This window comes from Leiobunum rupestre, chromosome 7 (assembly GCF_980474605.1).
Source record: "Leiobunum rupestre chromosome 7, qqLeiRupe1.1.hap1, whole genome shotgun sequence".
NCBI classification, from domain to species: Eukaryota; Metazoa; Arthropoda; class Arachnida; order Opiliones; family Sclerosomatidae; genus Leiobunum; species Leiobunum rupestre.
In genome coordinates, this window is record NC_143390.1 from 40,300,090 (window position 1) to 40,320,567 (window position 20,478).

Consider the following 20,478-nt stretch of genomic DNA (forward strand, 5'->3'; position numbering starts at 1 on the left):
ACCTGGTTTTGGAAATAAGGTCCTAGTTTTTCGAGTTACCTGGTTTTGGAAATAAGGTAGCGAAACGCGAACGAGTTAGATGGCACCTGTATCAATTGGCACGAAATTCAAATATGACAATCGACCAAAAACACTAAAGGGGGCAAATGCCCCACTTCTCGGGCTCCGACCCCAAAAATTACGAAAATCCCGTCGAGGCTATAATAGTGCCTACCGATTGAGATATCAATCGCCTTTGTACCACTAACGTACCGCGAGCAATCGTGTGTACGGCAGCTGGTCAAAAAAATATTTAGTGGCACACTTATGCTTAACTTCTGGGCATAACAAATATTTAGGGTCACACTTATTTTTTACGCGCCTGTTCATACGTTATTGTTATTGCAGGCAGGCTTTCAATGGAATGCGAATATAGCTTCATCGCGTAAAGAATTCAGGTATGACGCGAAATGGCTAATTAACTCACTTAAAATTAACTTTTTCCAACGCGGCTGCAACCTAAGCTGGAATAGGCCTAGAAGTAACAAAACTGGTGATTTTTGATCAAATCTTACTTACCTACTTCCTGTCGTACGACGTGCGTAAAAAGGGCGTTAAACGTGCGTAAAAAGGGCGTTAAACGTGCGTAAAACGTTGGGGGTCACACTTATTGTTACTTCTGGGAACACATTGAAAGCTCGGCGCGAACGGCCTTGAAAAATGCGAGAGGGAAACTGGCGTTTAGAACTCTATAGACACGCGGATTTACCATGTCGGAAGTTGCGGGGGTTCGCATACGCTGTCGAAAAAACCTCACTTAGAATTAAAATTAAGCAACGTAATTGCAAATCTAGGGTTAAGGGAAACCACAGCTATTCAAAAATATAACTCTCATGAAAATCGGACTTAAATTAAAGAACGTTATGTAGACTTTTAGGCGAAAATATAAAACCGCGAAAATTGGGGTCCCGTAAATTAACCAGGAAACTATACTTAAATTTAATATTTACTGATATAACTGAAGTTGTATATCCGCTGAATCCTAACCTTACCAAAAATATTTTTTTTAACGTTATCGGACTTAATTTTAAATAAAATATCAACCACACAAAGCGAAACCACAAAAAATAGTAAATTGGGCATTTGCCCAACTTCTCGGGCTCCGATCCCAAAATTACGAAAATCCCGCCGAGGCTATAATAGTGCCTATCGATTGAGATATCAATCGCCTTTGTACCACTAACGTACCGCGAGCAATCGTGTGTACGGCAGCGGCGGCGGCGGCGGCGGCTACACAGTACGTGATCGTAATACACACAAATCCCTAAGGATTGTGTGTAAAAACCGGTGATGCTAACTTCTCACCTTTAAATTTTGACCCAGGATCATTTCGTGTAGGTTTAATTATGTTAATATAATTTGAGTAAGATCTCCTTGGTTTTTAGCCAATTTTGTTTAGTTGTTATGAAGAGATATTCCTCTCTCTATAAAAGAAATGTAGTCTTGCTAGAACTTGCTGTATTACGAAATATTGTTGGCATGGACATCTTACCAGATCACCACGAACATGTTTGATCCTGAAGTTGGAATCGAACATCATCATTAAGAAAGTTATTAATTTATATTGCAAGCTCAGACTCCACAAATTAGCGAAGGACAAAAATCTAGAAATGAAGGGTCAAGCCATCAGACTTAAATTGTCAAAGCTAATTTTATTTCAAGGACAATAGCTACATACCTTTAGTAGAATCATTATTAATCCAAGGTAGAATCATCCTTTTCATCAAAATTCCATTTACTTTTGTTTACAATTTAGAATCTCAGAATATTCCCATAACAAGCCATAACCACAACAAACCGGATAGTTACTTAAGCCTTTGACAAAATATCATTTCGCAATTAGAATTTTTTGTTTTTAATTATAAGATCATCTGCTGCTTTTTATTTGGGTTTTGAAAGAATTAATTGACTTATTTAAAAATTATAATAAAAATTTACCTTATTTTAAATTCTCACAGCCAAAAAATTCGCGAAACACGTCAGAGTACCTAAAAGATTACAAACACGAACATATGTGACGTGTCACGTGATGATTTTGTATTTTCTCGCCTAATCGACAGGCGTCGCTTAAACGTGGTACCACAGGAATACGGAACAAATACCGGTTGTCTGCTAGTTATCGCTCCCGTATATTTTTGGCAAATCAAACTCCGCGTAAGGTGTCTATTTCTTTATTATGTCTATGGTGGTAACGCCTTAAAGTAGCTTACCAACTTCATTACAGATAGACAGCACGTTGTTGTTCTGCAGGGTTGCAAATCTGAGTCACTCTCGCCTATGAGTGGGGTCCCTAAGGGTAGCGTTCTTGGCCCAATACTTTTTTTGATGTTTATAAACTCCTAGCCAAGTGCTGTCCTCAACTCCCGTCATTATCTGTTTGCGGATGACACCAAACTTGCCATCCTATTCTTACTAAGCAAGATATAGATGCAGTTGCGTTGTGGGTAACAGATCATGGTATTGAGTTCAATGTTCAGAAATGCGGAGTCAATCGTTTGGGACGAAGGAACTCCCGCTGTTAATGGCAACGTTCTCCAAATGGGTGATTCACCCATCAGAGACCTCGGAGTTTGGATGGACCCGTCCACACTACTAAAGTTGTGAAAAAGATTAACTCTTTATTCTTCAGGTCATTGAAACTTATGCGCACCCTCTAACAAGCAATTGTTCTCCCACAAATTATTTATGCTTCTGAAGTGTGGAGTAACCGCGCTCTTAGGTGACCAGACTCAACTGACAAAAGCTCATAATAGACTTATTAAGTTAACAAAAGGCCTCGAAACCGTATCCCCTGACAAAAGAAACTCTCAACTAAAAATCGACTCAACCCCACTAAGAAGTCATGCAATAAGTGACGTAATAATGCCCTCAATTTACCAGACTTTTTCAAACTGGACTTTCTACAAGAAACACGTGGCCACGGAGCAAAAAACACAAGGAGAACGCAGCTAACCTTTAATCACGCTAACGCAGAGTTGTGTACAAATTTCATTGGACGAGCCTTTACGCTGAACGTTTTACGGACGGGGGAGAAGACAATTTCCGAATTTTCCCCTTCCGACGGCAGCAGGTGCTAAAGCATCTAACTTTTGACCGGTTGCGTTCTCCTTGTGTGTTTGTTGCACCTAGGTGGCCACAATATGAAAATTGTCAAACCCCGGGTTAAAACAACCGTCCGCCAATGGCACTTCGCTTAAAGAGGTGTTTGATTGTGAAACTCGGTGGGCTGTTCGCTCGTGCGTGTGGAAACATCTATATTGTCGGGACCAACGAAAGGGACAGACGGACAGCCACGCCAACACAATAAGGAGAAGAAAACAAGAAGCTCGGTTACCCGCGCCCACAATGAAGCGACCCGGCATTCCCCACATCATTTCCGGTCAACGGGTATTAAAGGTCGCGCTCGGGTCGGAAGGAGGAAATCTCTCTTCGGAGCAGTGTTGCCAATGTGCGGGAAATTTCTCTTTTTGCGGGAATTTCCGTCGTTAAATTATTGGGGAGGGAAAAAGGGAATTTTTGTCGAAATACTCATATTTTGCGGGAATTTTGAGGGGATAAGAGAGGAGAGAGAAAAAGTGAAGGCAGCATGCGATAGAGTCGTGATGCGCAGTAGATTCCGGTTTTTGTATCCCCTCAATGTCAAATCTGAAAGTCCCTGCTCAGCCATTGCGGCTCTTTCAACACAATTATATAGCTTAAGCCTCGTTTTTATCGTCTTTTATTTAATAAGTTTTGTCACATATATACTAGGACGTTGCAAAAACCGAAAACGGAATTTTCAACAAATACTTGAGCGGAGCGAGATGCAAATCCGGTGGTTAATTAGGCTTAGATTAATTAAACTCTTGTAGAGAAAGGAAAGCGAGATAAATAATTTAGTTTTTAAAGATTACTCTTTATTTCAATTCGTTTGCATTAATGAGTGGAGAAACAGTTATAAGATGCGGGGAACGACTTGCCGGTGTGGAATCTGAGGTTTTTTTACGTAAAATTTCAAAATAAATTTTTAAACGTGTTTTTTTTTTTAAATAAAAATATAAATTTCAAAACTCATTTAAACGTTTTGTTTTTTTCGGTCAATAAAAATATAAATTTAAAAATTCATTTAAACGTTTTGTGTTTTTCGGTCATTGTCAGCTGTTGAGTATTTTTAGTTTTACACGAGCCTAGTATAGGCTAGAGTAAAACTCCCGTAGCCGCTACGGTCCCCGCCGCCGCCGTTCGCAAACATGCCGTTTTCGAACGCCACGGTAGGATTCTCACCGTCCGCAATAACGTCGTTCTCTTACGCCACGGTAGAATCCTCCTACGCTCGCACTTTAAACCAGAGAGGGAAAGGCCGTAGAAAGCTAGCCATATGCTGCTATAGTTATACCAGCTTTTCACGTGGTTTAGACAACCAACAACCTAGCAAGTCGGGCAATTGGGATTCGGCGATCTTCTGGCGTTTCCGTCTCTGGCGTTTTGGCGTTTTCGTTCGCACACGGTTTCCGCAACAGCGCTTGCCTCTCGCTTCCATTCGGGTGGGGGAGGGTAAGATATGGCGACTCTGACACCGAGCGCTCCTATCTATTGTTGGCGACTCTTCGGAGCCCAGCCATTCTGTGGAATTTGGGAACTATGCTATCACCTTCCCTGAGCCCCTAGGTGTGAAGGGAGGGGAGGGGGCGGCATGGGTTTTCGTAAGTGCATCTCTAAACGTGGTGAAATCGCTTCTGTTGGTTTTTTAACCCTTTAGCCCAACCACTCTGGGTAATTTTTGAAATTGTCACCCCTATATTTCCCACAAACATATTTCGAGCAGTTCCCATATTACCCACAAAAATATTTCGAGCGGTTTTTCTCGACCGTTTATTTTATTTGTTCATGTTTCCGTTACCGGTTATACTACTATTCGTGTGTTCGTAAAGCTTGGCTCGTGTGAAACTATTATTTGGGACTGCCGGGCCCACTTGTTTCCCCTCTCGTGGCTCCGTCAGACAGCAATTTTCTGGCGCCGGCTCTTCTGGAGTCGTTTTCCCCCCCAACACGACCGATTAACCACTCTTTCCCTTTCGACTCGTTTTCCGAAACCCCACTTTTTTTCCCCCCAATTCATCGCAGTGAGAGAATACCAATTTTTTTTAAAGCGCGGAACAATCACCCGTTTCTCCCTCTCGAGTCGTTTTCCGAAACGCCCCTTTTCGTTTCATCCAATAGCTTCTCTGGGACCGGACAGCCACTTTTTCTGCCAGTTTCCACAGTGAGAGCTACGCTCGCTCGCTTCGCTCACTCGCTCCGCTCAATAATTTGTTTTTAATTTTTATATAATTTCATTAAAAATGTTAGATATTTGGTCGCTCCCGAAATATTGTGCCTGTTTTCCGAGGAGTTTTCACGAATGTAAGGGGGTTTTGGTTATTGAGGCAATTTTTTACCCAAAAAGGGAAATTTTTACGTTCTGAGAGGTAAATATTACTTTCAAAACTTAGTATCACTGCTTCGGAGTTCTTAGTGGGAACATTGAAGCTGAAAAGCTAAGCCTGCTAAGGACAGAACGACCTGGGAAGCATTTAGCTGAAAAGTTAGCTGAGAGACCTTTTCAAGTTCCCCGTTACTTAAGACACGTACTTATTTTGAAAGTGTAAATAATTTGTAAAAAAGTTTAAATAAATAGCAACTCTTTTCGTAACACATCACTTACGCTGACAACTGGTGTAGGCGCCAGGCACTGATCGTATCGACACGTTTACTCGCCTATGAGCTACGATCAGCGTTGCCAGATCGAAAATCTGAAATTATCGTATCTAGGCCAAAAAATTATCGATTTTCCTGGAAAATTATCGTACATTTCTTTTTGGCGATAAATTTTAATTCATACATAAATGCGTTGAATTTAGATGATTTTTTAAAGCACTACAGGAGTTTTATTTCAGGGAAATAAACAAAATGTCTATTATCATTATTAACTGAACTTAATATGTTTAAAAATGTTTTAAAAAATGCGGTAATAGCTAGGAGTAATAAACTCACACTCTGGACTACGCGTACAGAAAATGTATATCATTCATTTTTAAGTAGAAAAGTTATATAAATTAATAATAAAATATAAATCGTTCGTAGGTTTTTAAAAAAAATTAAATATTATCGTACATTATAGTACGTTGAGGCCGAATTATCGAAATAATGGTACGATATCGTACGCCATGAAAACTATAGTACGCCCTAAAAATTTTGATTAAATTATCGCCCTGTGCGATAATTATCGTACGTCTGGCAACGCTGGCTACGATCCTCGTTCCGCCAACTCGAAAACAAAAATTCAAGAGGCCAACCGCTGCTGTCACAACCATGGCCGCTGCCAACGAAATTGCCAACGCGGTTGCAGCCGCACTCCATGCCACAGTAGCGGCGCTAAGGTATTTTTACAGGTGGGCTAATTATTTTGTGGCCCCTAAGAATTTTGTGACCCTTAGCGGGAACCGTGGATTGACCATATTTCGCAAAAGTGGTGAAATCGAAAAAACCCAAAATTTTCCAGGAAGCGAGAAGAGCAAGGTCGTTTTATTGTTGCGGCTCTCGTCGCGTTTTCTGGACACACTACTGACCTTGTATCCGACCTGGAGGGGACACGTGCATGCCTGTGATATTTCCCTAAATTCCCATAAGCCCCTTTCTATTCAACTTTCTCTCAATTTCCGCTGCCTTCCTCCCGAATCTATATGTTTATGGTCTACTACCTTTTTGAGTAAACAAATTTATATTGAAAGATTTTTTCCAGAAAAAGTTTTTTGGCAATAAAACAAATTTCTAGAGATAATGAAAATTCATAAATTAAAATATATGGCCTCTTAATTATGAATATGTGGCCCCTCTCAGAAATGCAGGGGGGCTAAAGCCCACTTCAGCCCACCCTTAGCGCTGCTACTGCCGTGCCGTAAACTTCTCGCGTGACATGCCGAAATTTGATCCGGTTACGCAGGACTTAAACGACTACATCACCCTCTTCGAGCAGAGAACCGCGGGAAAAACGGATGCCGACCACATTCACTCGAGGTCGTCAGCGTTTCACGGTAAAGCACTCGTCTGGTATACTACTCAGGTTAGAATTACTACAGCCAACCCACATACTATTTGGGCCCAATGGAAAAGAGCACGGAAGAGTGAATTCGAACGCTCCTCACAGGCCATCTTCAACGAGCTGCTGGCTCATCAACAACTCCCCGGAACTGATCCAGTTAAATATTATAGAGACACGATGACCCTGTGTTCTCTAGCCAAACCGGCCAGGACGGATTCTAAAAAAATTAATTTTCTAATCCGAGGCCTGATTCGAGAAAAATTGATTCTGATGTGCCCCACTACGCCCCAGGACTTTTTGAACAAGTTACGGCTCATCGCTCCGGCTGCCCCGACTTACACACCGCGTACCTCTATTTGTAAAAAAGTTTAAATAAATACCAACTCTTTTCGTATCACATCACTTGTATTTCTTACGCTGACAATATCCTAGGGTATATTAAAATATTATTGATAATCTTGATGACGGAAAATATGTAATTGGGGATTTTCTAGATTTTAGAAAAGCGTTTGACTTAGTAAGCCATGAAATATTATTAAAAAAACTGTATATTATCGGAATTCGTGGCAGAGCGCACGATTGGATAAGCTCTTATTTACATGCTCGTAGTAGTAAAACCAAAGTTAGAAATACTCTATCGACATCTAAAAATATTAACTGTGGTGTTCCCCAAGGATCTATATTGTCTCCTCTACTGTTCAATCTCTTTGTTAACGACATTTTTAATATCGATGACAATGACTCACTTACTCTATACGCAGATGATTCTTTGTTATTGGACAACGAATATAACTTAACTACATTAGTCGCCAATCTCAATTCGGCTCTAAATAAAATAAATAATTGGCTCGATAATAATGCCCTGGAACTGAATCTCTCGAAAACAGTCTATGTGCTCTTTTCAAATAAAAATATAAAAACTGACCTAAACTTTAATTTATGTATCAATAATTATAATATTACTAGAGTTCAGAACTTTAAATACCTAGGCGTTTGGTATGACGAGAGATTATCCTGGAATACACATATAGATAAAATTGCCCAAAAATTAACTTACGGTATATATACAATAAAAAAAACGAAACCTATTCAATGAAAAATTTTGTATACAATTGTATTACGCGCTAATATACCCACATATTATTTTTTGTATTTCCGCATGGGGTAATACATCCAAAGCGAACATAGACCGTATACATAGACTACAAAAGAGAATTGTTAGGATTATCAAGAGAAAACCCTACTATGAAACAACAAAAAATCACTTTTTGGCCCTAGGTTTACTAAATGTACGCGAAATATATAAATATAATTGTCTAACTTTTATTCAAAAGTCTCTGTTACGTTCCAACAATTTGTTTCCATTGGCTACTAATAACTTAAATTTAAGATATAATAATTTCCTTCATATCTCGCATGTTAACACGTCTAAAAAACGAAACTCTATTTTCTAGGAAGGCATTAAATTATATAACTCCCTTCCGCTCCATGTCCAAAGCTTAACTAACCTAAACTCATTTAAAAAATATGCCAAGCACTTCATATTAGATCTCTAAAAATCGAGTTCTTCTTTTAACGTGTCTTGTTACCCGAATTATACTTTGTACTTTTTTTTTCTTTTTTAAGCCAATTTTTTTGTTTTTTGACTTGTATTTAAATAAGAAAAAACTGTTCACTGCCAGTTGCGAGGCCCAAAAGTCTTTTGAGACTTGGCCAACATCAATGCTTATAATGTGTTTTTTTTTGTTGTAAAATAAAATTTGATTTGATTTGATTTGATTTGACTTTAACTGAGATATACTTCATTTTATTATATTTTGCCATTGTAATTTTTTCTTGCTTATCTTCTACTTGTTTAATTTTCATTATTATTCTTCTGCAATAAGTGAAACCATGTAGTAGTCCATTACATTTCCTGATAGTTTGCGTATAAGCTATACTTAGCTTAGCAAATTATTTTTGATGATTAATAAATAAATAAATTCTATGTTACTAAAGGGGATTCATTTATTACTTATTTTTCGTAATAAATTTTGGAAAGTTATGCTGATATCAAATTTAAAAAAAATATAGTGACATATATTCTGGGTTAGATAAAATTTTATCAGCAGTGATATGGATTATTATAGATATGTACGATTCATTTTCATGTGAAAATTCATGTGTACTTTTGACCGCTAAAGAAAATTTTGTTAAAGGGCTATTCTTAATACAATGTTTTACTGATAAATTTATAATCAAAGAGCCACCTTTACCCAAATTGATATTCCAATTAAATTCTAGAGCTTGAAAAGTGTCTTGGTAGATTCATTTTCTACTTTTATAGGTGGTAGCTTCTTTTGCGGCTTAGTAACTATTCACTAAATCTTAGCCGGATTTCTCAATTTAAAGATAATTTTGGAATTCTATATATTGATATAGACTAGGGTTGTTAATTTTCCGGAAAAATAAAATGCGGAAAAATTTCCGAATTGCGGAAAAATAAAAAATTTAAACATAAATTACTTTTTAAGGGTTTTTAATGTTTTAAACTTTGTATCGATTTAAAATGACTAATATCAGTAAACATCCTACATAACATTAATAGTGTTACATTTCAACCAGTTTAAACTAGTCTATAGGTTTAGTTTTACTTTTAGATTAGAAAAAATGAGGTGAAAATTCCGCTTTATTTAAATTTGCAAACAATATATTAGAAAAATCATGGAATGAAAACGTTTTTAATATTTTTCGGAAAAATACGGAAAATTTTCCGGAAAAAAGGCCTCGGTAATTTTCCGGAAAATTTTCCGACTTACAACACTAATATAGACTGTTATAGATCAGGTTAAAATTTATCAGCAGTGAGATGAATAATTAGTATATGTTTAAATTAATCTGTACCTTAGCCAAAATTTGAAATTTTGGAAATTTATGTATATAGTCAGGAGTGATTCTTTGAAAGCTTATAAAATAATAGCACTAAAACAATTACTTTTAACTACTTACACTATCACAAAACTAAATATGTGAAAATAAGACTCAACAGCTCAGTTTTCTCACTTCGTAAAAGTCACCTATTAGAAAAAAGAAACCTATTTTTGTTGCCTTACATTAAAGGCATAAGCGAAAAAACAAATCGCCAGTTGAAAAAATTTGATATTGGACTAATCAATAATAATTTTGGAAATCTAGTCTCTATTATGTTAAAAAATCAACCGAAAATTGATATAAAAATGAAGCGGGAATTGTTTATTCGATTCCATGTAATTGTGATAATATTTATGTTGGACAAACCAACCGTAGGTTTAAAAAACGTGAGGCTGAACACAAAGACGATATAAAGAAACAAAATCTTTTAAATGGGCTAGCTACTCATTTAAGCAAAAACAATGATCATACAATGGACGCTTCAATAAAAGTTACTCGGTTTCTACTCCCCTCTCTAAATTCATCTGGGAAGGAGCTATTTCCGGTCGGTCGGTTAAACGGTTAGAATGGCTAGCCAAAAAGTCATATTTAAGCCAATTTGAGAAGCGTTTTTGCCCTCATTAGAATTTTGCGTCAGATAAGAAACGCGTCGGCTCACGTGTATAAGCAACATACTAATGTTAATTTTCTATAATTTATTTTAAGGTAAAATATATAATGTTACTAAAACTAAGTATAAGAAGGTAATATTTTTATTATTATCATCCTCTTATGGTATAAATAATTAAAATTATATGTAATATTTTTATAAAGCGGGCAATTTTAAAGCTTCTCATGGAGGCAGAGTTAATTCATTTCGTATAAAATTATCTTTTGGAAAAAGATGAAAACTCATTCCTTTAGAACTAAACATATTACATTTGCAGTACGGTATGCAACAAGTGTTTCCTTTTAACCAGGTAACTTTTTTGGCATGTTAAGGCTTAGCAAAAAACCGATGTTACGTTCGAGAAAGTTTCCAGCTTTCTAATATTTCAACAAGCACTATATAAATAATAACTTATGAGTCCTGGCTGTCGGAAATATTACTTCTTGGCAATTTCTGGGAAGATGTTTTATTTAAGCGCCTATTGAATGGGATAGTGTGGAAATATTAAAAAAGGAATCGAATTGGCATAAAAGAAATTTTTAAGAATCTGTGTTGATTAAAAAATTAGGAAAACTAAACCAAAGTGCCAAAAAAAAACGGAAAAAATAATTTGTCACCGGATAAGAGTTGTAAAAAATTGTGGTTGATATTTGGTTGTAATTTTAAATTTAATTTTATTTTCATTATTAAGACTTCGGCTTGAAAAGGAGCCACGGCTCGAAAGCTCGCCGTGATTGTAAATATTACAAATAAACCTTTTTAATCAGTCATGAAGTATCGTGTCTCTTTTATGCAATTTTACTAAATTAAAACTATTAGTACTAGACGAAATTTAATGAAACTAACATAAAATCTAAGGACGTTTTTAAACGATTGTATACCTTCCTGGAATTTGCAAACGTAAGAAGTTAAGAACAAACAGTTAGGCTTACAAAAAATTTAGTAATAATTAAATTAATTAATTTTTTCACAAATAATTTATTACGACTTTATAAAGACATTTCAAACCAAAAACCACTACAACAAAATGTTTCTTTCTTTTGTAAATTGCTGACAACTACGTTAAAGCGCTGAATTTAAAAAATATTACTTTTGCGTTTTGGTATGAGCCAGTCACAGAAAATAAATATTTACATAGATAAATAGCAACCTGAATGATTTATCTCCACACTAGATTTAGAACATTAGGATACACTTCAAAGCCTTACCCTAATTAAGGTTGTTTATCCTCTTCTATACGTTCTATTCACCAATTTACCGCTTTCCATGTCAAAATTGTTACACTATGAAAATACGATACGTCGTTTTTATATCTACTGTCAACCAACCTTTGTTAATTTATGCAATTCAAATACGATTTGCTTTGAAGACAACAGTAAGAACAAGCCTATACGGGGTTATTAGTAAATCAACGCTGGTTTTATTGTATTAAAGTACAAAGGCTTGACAATTCTAGGGGTCAGTAAGAATAATGCTGGTAGTTTTGATAATGCAGAATCTTCAGCATTAAAAGTGCTTAAAAAAGTCTTTCTTTTGAAAGTTTAAAAAGTGAAAAAAAAAAAAATTCCACCTGCCTTTGGCTGTATTGTCCAGGCAGAGTATGCTGAGGCTTTAATAATGTTTTGGAGTTGTTTGTGAAAGGTTTAAAATAACCAGGGAAAGTTCTTTTAATTTTTTTAAAGCTTGTGGTTCAAAGTGTGTTATTCAACACTTACTTTAAGTGAAGTTAATAAGCCATTATAGTTACTTGTATTAGATTGCATTTAACTCTGTTTTCAAAGGTACTCTATGTGAAATTGCTCCCCAAGTAATCAACACCTCGAATCTTTAATGATGTACACCACTTTCATATTTGTAAGTTTTACAATGGTTTTACATACTCAGTGGCTAATATGTTCACAATTGTCATTTATGTTAGTACCAACGACAGTTCTGAAGAAAAAAAACTTTCGCGATACGGATTGATCTAAGCTGTCAAGTTGGGGCTTGTGAACGGCTCCAATTAAAGAGATAGTGTCAGAATTTTCTACGTATATGAAGTTTGTTCATCAATTATTTAAAAATATAAAGAAAAATATATAAAGAAAAATAACATTTGGTATAAATATTCACGATTAATTTAAAATTTTAAAATAGAAAGATAGCGTAACTTTTTTTTATCACATACTGTCTACGTCATAGATAGGTTGATGTTTATTGGTTGCTACTAGAGCGAGCTGGAAATAGAATTTTTAGGGGATTACAGGAGGAAATTTTACTGCCATCGCTTTCTTTTGATCCGAGTTTCCCGCTTTCGCACGCTTTAAGACCCTCATTCGATGGAAAGTAATGGACAGATAAGCCACTTTTGTTGTTATTATTACTGCAGGAAGGAACTGCACAATACACTGTGGCGCTCACGGTCTTCGGTGCTTTCGGTGGCATATTTCCGTAGAATATAAATATTGTTATAATGACTACGTATAAGAAATAATGATATAATTTATAAGCAATACCTTGTTATCGATTTTTTCTTCAATTTCTACTTTGAAAATAATATTTTTACACTTAGCCGGCTCGTGAAGTCGTGATTCGAGAATCTCGAACCACGTGGTCCGCGAGAAGAAAGACAAAACACGCGCTTACAAATCCTCTACGCGATAGTAGAAAAAGACTAGTTCCCCGCCGCTCGAGCGCGCCGAAATCGACCAAACTCATGACGTCAACAACCTGTAAAGTTTTGCGCGGCTATTGAAATACCATTATTTTACATTAAAATATAAAACTAAATACTAATTGAAAGAACTAATATGTATATATATTCTGATTCAGGACTTAAAAATCTATCATAACGTGTAAGCCAAAGAACAAAATTTTAAATTAATCTGAGTTGGCACTATCTCTTTAAAACAATTAGTAAAAAATTCATTCAAATATTCACTTCACATGCCAAAACGTTTCAGTTTTAGTTTGACACTTTGACACAGATGGCGCCATTGTATCGCGATACGTTTGAATCGGAATTGCGTTCGAAGAAGAACATAGGGGAGAGGCCAGTTAAATTCGTGCTACAAAAGTCAAATAGAGAACGTATAATGGAAACAGTCTGTACACTATAAGGCCTTAACTTGTTTATTATGTACTCTGAAGAAATGAAAGCTAATTTTTGGTATCACCAAGTTTTTCGTGTATTTTACAGAGCCTGGCTTGAAAATATGAAAAATCGATATTCTTCCCACAGATATTCCAGCTACGGCTATGAATTAACTCGCGTACGAAAAACATAAATCAAAATTGTCATTTACACTTGACATTCCGATGGGAAAATGATTTTCGAAATTATTACGTGATTTTAATGGAGTTTTTGGGTGGGTCTTCTGGATTTAAAAGTGCACGTGCGTGGATTATCCAGAGGGAAGGGCGACCACGCGGTTTCCGGTACCATTCGATGCTTATCTGCGGGTGTCGGGTTTTCAATTAGCGCCCTTTTCCAAAATCCACCAACCGTGTCCTATAATTGTCACGAACAGCGAGCCCGCCCTACCGATATCTTTACCTTAAAAAACCAACTCGCTTAAAATATCGTATCAATCACTCCCGGATTTTTCCCCAAATTAAGTTCGCTTGGACGATTTAGCCAGTGATCGGTCTTCATTACGAATTATTGTTTCGAGCCCTTAACCGTTGGTTAAATTGGTTAGAGCCAGAACACATAGAAGTAAGTAACACTGTCTCCTGTTGCCACGATGTTATACTTCTCAAAATGGAAACGCCATCTGGACAATACAAAAGTGGGATTCAGAAATGGGAAGATAATATCTAGAAATTAAATTTGTGACAATGATAATAACAATAAATAAATTAAAATATGCAGACTTAACTTTCTCGACTATATGAAAATGTAGGCACTTGAGAGTAAATTCCCCGAGTTTAATAATAATAACTTCGTGCATGGACCAAGAATCTAAGGGACTCACTGTTCAGGCTTTAAAAAGTACGCATTAATAGTGGGAATGGGAAAATAACTGGGATCCATTTCATTTCTAAACTTAAAAAAAATAAATGAACTAAGCCTAACCTAACTTTATCTTACGTACGGTCACCTAAACGCTGACTAAGATTATCGTAGTGATAGTTGAAACGCATTCTTGAGGCGCTTCAATGCGGCTGATGTACCTCATTAAAGGGGAACGGTCAAGCTTTTCCAAATATCGCCTTATTTGCATATCAAAAGATTAACAAGACGTGCAATATGCTTACACCTAGGAGCAACAAACACAAGGTGAACGCAGCTAGCCTTTAAACACGCTAACGCCGGGTTGTGTACAAATTTCATTGGACGAGCGTCACGAGCCTTTACGCTGAACGTTTAACGGGCGGGCGGGGGGGGGAGACAGTTTCCAAATTTTCCCCTTCCGACGGCAGCAGGAGCTAAAGCGTATAGCCAATGAAAAATGTACCCAAGAAAATCCACGACTTTTGACGGGTTGCGTTCTCCTTGCGTGGGGTGTTGTGTTTGTTGCTCCTAGCTGCCACCATATTCTCAGATTCAAATTCCCTGACTATTCCCTGTTTTCCCTGACTGTTTAAGGCCAAAATTAGATTGTTTTTAACTTTTACCTTTATCAGAAGTTAATAAATTTACCTTATTTTGTCTTGAAAAAATAGTTTCTGGTCTAAAAATTTGAAATGAAATATAACGCCAAGTATTTGGGTTTGAATTTTCGCCGCCATCTAAAGGTGTATCACCAGCGGCAGCAGCACCTTAGTGAGTGATTTGCGAACTATCCTAACTTTAAATCGCGCAATTTAGGCTTAGGTCTCGTATAACTGGAACGCTCCGCGCGTGCAAAACAAATATTTCGCGTCTTTATACAAAGGGTTTTTTTTACATAAGGGACTGAATCGAGACGATTTGTGTCCTTGAAGTAAAGTAATACAAGCTAGTGAATGACACTTGGGAAACAATACAATGCAAATGAACAAATAAACTAAAAGATAAGATTCTGCCAAGTAATTATCCACATGAAATTTTTATCGTCCTTTAATTGTAGCAATTAGAGCAGGGTCAGAAACCCAGAATCGCTCTAAACGATTAGAGAATCGTATCTAAACAGCTATAATTAGACCCCTATTTAAAGGTAGGTAAAAAAAATTTCGTTTCCTAGTATTGCAAAAAAAATCTCAGTCGTTTGAAATTAGCTACCTCAGTTCCAAAACATGGTAAATACGTTTAATGTAAAAGTTGAGATAAACAGATGATTCTCTATAAACTTTATTAGTAATTAATTAACCAATTAACGTAACAATTACAGAAATTAACTAAGGAAATGGGACAATTTTACCATAAAGAAAATCCAAAATATCCTAACGTTAAGGGGGCATATTTTTGTAAAGAAAATAAATTGAAATTTGCAATGTTATCAGAAGCACTTATGTTACAATTATTTTTAAATGTTGTTAATACGTTTATATATTATCGGAAATTTGAGTTATATGGTATCTTTTAGAATCGCAAAATTTCCCGGAACTTAATCCAAAGCTAAAATCTTTGAGTTAAAATATTTTTGCATTGAGGTCGCCGAACCGTCGTTCTAGTTTGTAGGACACAAATATGCAAATTGTAAAAGAAAATCCTCATTTTTCATTTCCTTAACATTTGTAAAGAGATTATAAATGTTTATTACTCTCCCATTTACTCATTGACGCTATCGTGTCTGAGTTAACGTCTCTTAATCACGATTCCACAAAGATATTATTACATAAATAACACGCCATTCAGTATTCATGCAACGGTATAAATCATGGATTTTCTTGTCATCGTGATACGTTGCTCTTTTCATACTTTAACACCGCGAGCCTTTTTACGACTCAAGGATTTTAAGTGTCATTTTAATACCGATATAAATGATCTTGAAATAGTTTCCCAGACACATTACCCTTTCTTAAGCTTGTCTTTATTTCGAGGAAATAATACGGATTGTAGAAAATGATTGACTCGGAAATGAAAAAACCGCATTACACAAAGGTAACATTCATGTTAAAATTTTTAAAATCTGTTCAGAACTTTTTCAATTTCGATACCCCCGTTTAAATATAATTTTTTCTTTATTGATGGTTGGGACAAAAAGAGGGCGTACGAGATCATTTTTTATAACAAGAGATGTAAAAACCGCGTGTTAAAAACCCGCAACACGACCTAACTATTGTTTGACAATTTTAATTACATTCAAGGCTAAAAACTGTAAGATCCCAGGTTTGAATAACTGGAATAGAGATTCTTATCTGATTAATAAAATGTTTTATTATATACCGCGCGGCTCAGGGCAAAATTAAAAGGTGTACTTTGAAAATGGACAATTTTTGAATCATAAATATTTCATTATTCATTTTAGTAAATGATTATAGCGGCTACATTTTTCGGAACTACCGGCGTGTTTCATCTTTTTTTAAGTTAATTTATTAGGGCTTCCGCTATAGCCTTTCGCAACCTTAAATTAAATTCGTTTTCGTAGCGGGTTATTAGAAATTAACATATATTAAATATTATAAAATTTCGCAATCGTTAATTTAATGAAGATGAATCGCCACCTTTCCTCCTGTAGAGTTTTTTCACCGCCCAAGAAGATGGGTAATTTTTATATTTATAATTATTCGATGCGCTTTTCGGTATTAGCTCTAAAAACTTCGTTTGTGATTTTGCGAAAAATGGATCGACAACTCGCGTGTTTAGAGCTGGAAATTAAAATTATGAATCTTGTCAACCCACCCCAGTTTTTCTTAACACATCTATATATTTTACGATTTATTTTTACCAGAAGTATTCTGTTATTAAAGAAGTATCCAAATTACTACGCCGCTCATGTTATTAGCTCCAAGAATCATTTGCATTTTTAAAATATGTCTTTTTGATTGGCTACGAAAATCGATTAAGCATTTTTTTTCAAGTACGGAGAAGATTTTTCAAGCTATGTATTTATGTATATTATTTAATTTTGCTTTTTTTTCAAGGAATGCGCGTCTAAATCTTGATTAATCGTACTTTTTAAAGTTATGTATGAATAAATCTTGATTAATATTGCTTTTTCGAGGTATGTATAATTCGTTATTAACTTTTGATTTTTCGATCTAATGTAAGTATATATAAATCTTGATTTTTCGAAACACTGATTTACATATTGACTAATCCTTTTCATTGGATAATATACTTTCAGTCCTTCATACATATTTTTAATGAGCTCCAGAGCACGTGACTTAAAGAGCCAATAGAACTTTATCTTTTTCCTTAAACCATTACGCCCTTCTAGAGGCTTCTTTGGTAAAAATATACAGGGTGTTTCAAGTGTTATGAGAAATATGCCTGTTTTTCCCCATTTTCCTACGATGAGTTAAAAGCGCGCCAGAGAGCTTCAAAGTGTGGCTTACTAGCCCCTTTAAGTAGGCGGCAACGAGTACAAAATCAACTGAACATTGCGAGCAATCCGTGGTCAACCTACTTCGTCCTTGTTTTGTAAAACGAATAATATGTTTGTAACGAACCAGTCGCGGAGAAGCTCAAGTAAAAAATTAAGTAACGTACCCAGAATGTGCCTGTCTCACGTATACGACGATGGACATTGGTAAAGTCCGTGAGACGGGGATGTGCCGGTTCGGCTACCTTTAATGTTAGAGACGATGAGCAGCCAAAGGATTGCCATCCACTAGATGAGAAATCGTGGTCCATCACGACTTTAAATACTGTTTAAGTTTACTTTTCTACGCTGGTTACCTCGATTGGTTTACAAAGTCCATTTTTACCTACCACACGAACCCAAACCTTAATGTTCGCATTTCCCTGTTGCTTGGTTTTGCGCTTGTTGCACCTTACTTCCAGGGGCTAGTAGGCCACACTTTGAAGCTCTCTGGCACTCTTTTAACTATAGGAAAATGGGAAAAAAACAGGCATACTTCTCAACTCAACCCCTACAACTCCTTAAAAAAATTGCATAACCTTTTGAAACACCCTGTATATGATATTGCCAAATATGCAATTATTGCATATAGATTTGTTTTAATTAAAATCTGATATATTTACGCAATTGTAATAAATTATCGCTGGGACAATGTAAAAGCTGCGAATACTCTCCAGTAACCTTTCAAGTGTGGCTGAAGCCCAGGGACACGGTGGCAGTCGGTGGGTCTGTCGGTATTTTATCCCAAAAGAATTGAATTTGTCCGTGAGCTTATAAAAATTAATGATGTTTCTGGGGAAGAGATTATCACTGGCGACACACCTCTCAAAAGCAATCAATCGCAAAATGCGCCGGCTTATTCTATTTACTGAGATTAATTAACGCTATCACTTGGCACAAGTGCCCGTAGCCTTCTTAGCTCCCTCACGACGAACTTAATCTCCTTCGTAATAGCGTCGATTGTACTGCAAGGTTAAGTGGTAAATTATTCCGGACCTACCAGATAGCCGTCTTTTTTCGTTGCCTTTAGTAATCAAACTTATAGTTGTGGAATTGAAGTCGCGATTATGATATACACTGTCTTTGTCTGTCAAATAGGCCATGAATTCAGGCACTTAAGAATATGTGACTAAAGAGTGACCCTATCATAGTTTGTGTTGACTTTGGGTGATCAGTAGCGGATTAAAAACAACCGGGGGCCCTAGGCTTGACCTTTATTATGGCATCTCTGACCTTACTCTAACCTTGTCCCAGGCCCTCCTACCTTTCAGAAAATGTTAAGGCCTCCTAAGCTTAAGCCTACTTAGCATATTGATTAATCCACCACTGTTGGTGACACTCTTTCACAATTCACACAGGTGATCGCCATCTATAATTACTTTTGTAATTAAAACCATAGAAATTATTCGATACAAAGCAACGGAATAAATTCTTGTGTATGCCTTTATGAGTTCCCAATGCGTTGTTGAGAGGATAAATTATTCAAAGAAGGACCTTGCAATAATAGAGGGAACATAATATTTACACTTCAAAAATAAAATATAAATATACATTTAAAAAATTTCCAGTAAATCTTAGTCGTCTTCCTACACCTTTTAGTGCACGATGAAGGTTATACAAAATCGATAAGCGACGTCTTGTTTGTTTCATTTTGGGGGCTTAAAACTATGGGGGGAGGCAAGTGTAGTTTCTCAGGGAACGGGGGTTATAACTAATCAAAGTGAGGTTAAACGCTGCGTTTAGCGCGTGCTCACTTCGAAATTTCCGAGTCGTGTGAAGTCCATTTAATTTGTTCGTTTACGATTGGTCGAAACGGACCACGTGGCGCCAATATAATAAATTGAAAGCGAAATTATCATCTAATTTAATCTTTAGGCTTTTCGGACTCAATATTTTTTCCGCGCGTAAACTCTTGTCACCGAAACCAATTAACTTTAGATTTAGATCAAGTTATTCGCGCACTAAATTAACCCCAATGGGAAGGTATCTTTGCTACCGTAAGATGGACATTTACATGTAATTACGCAATCGAACGGTACTATGTTTTTTACACAGATTCAAACGCAATAAATTCAAGGACGCATTTTTTGGTAATCGGTTAATTATTAATTTTATGTAAATTTACCACTAAGCTGATTTTTATTTCAACGCGTAGGTTTTCTTCCCAGGTAATTGTCAGTCGTAGTCGTTCTTAAATTCAAAGAACTACTGAACTTGAATCATTTTTGGTCTCCCCCCCCTTCTCGGCTTCTGTGAAGATTGTGACGCTCCTGATTTGCATATTGCCAAGCCGTGGGTGGTTTCCCCTCTCGCAGTTAACCTTTGACTGAAACTCCATTAGTTAGAACTAAGAGTAGATATTGTATGTGGAAATTGCAAAGCTCGTACGT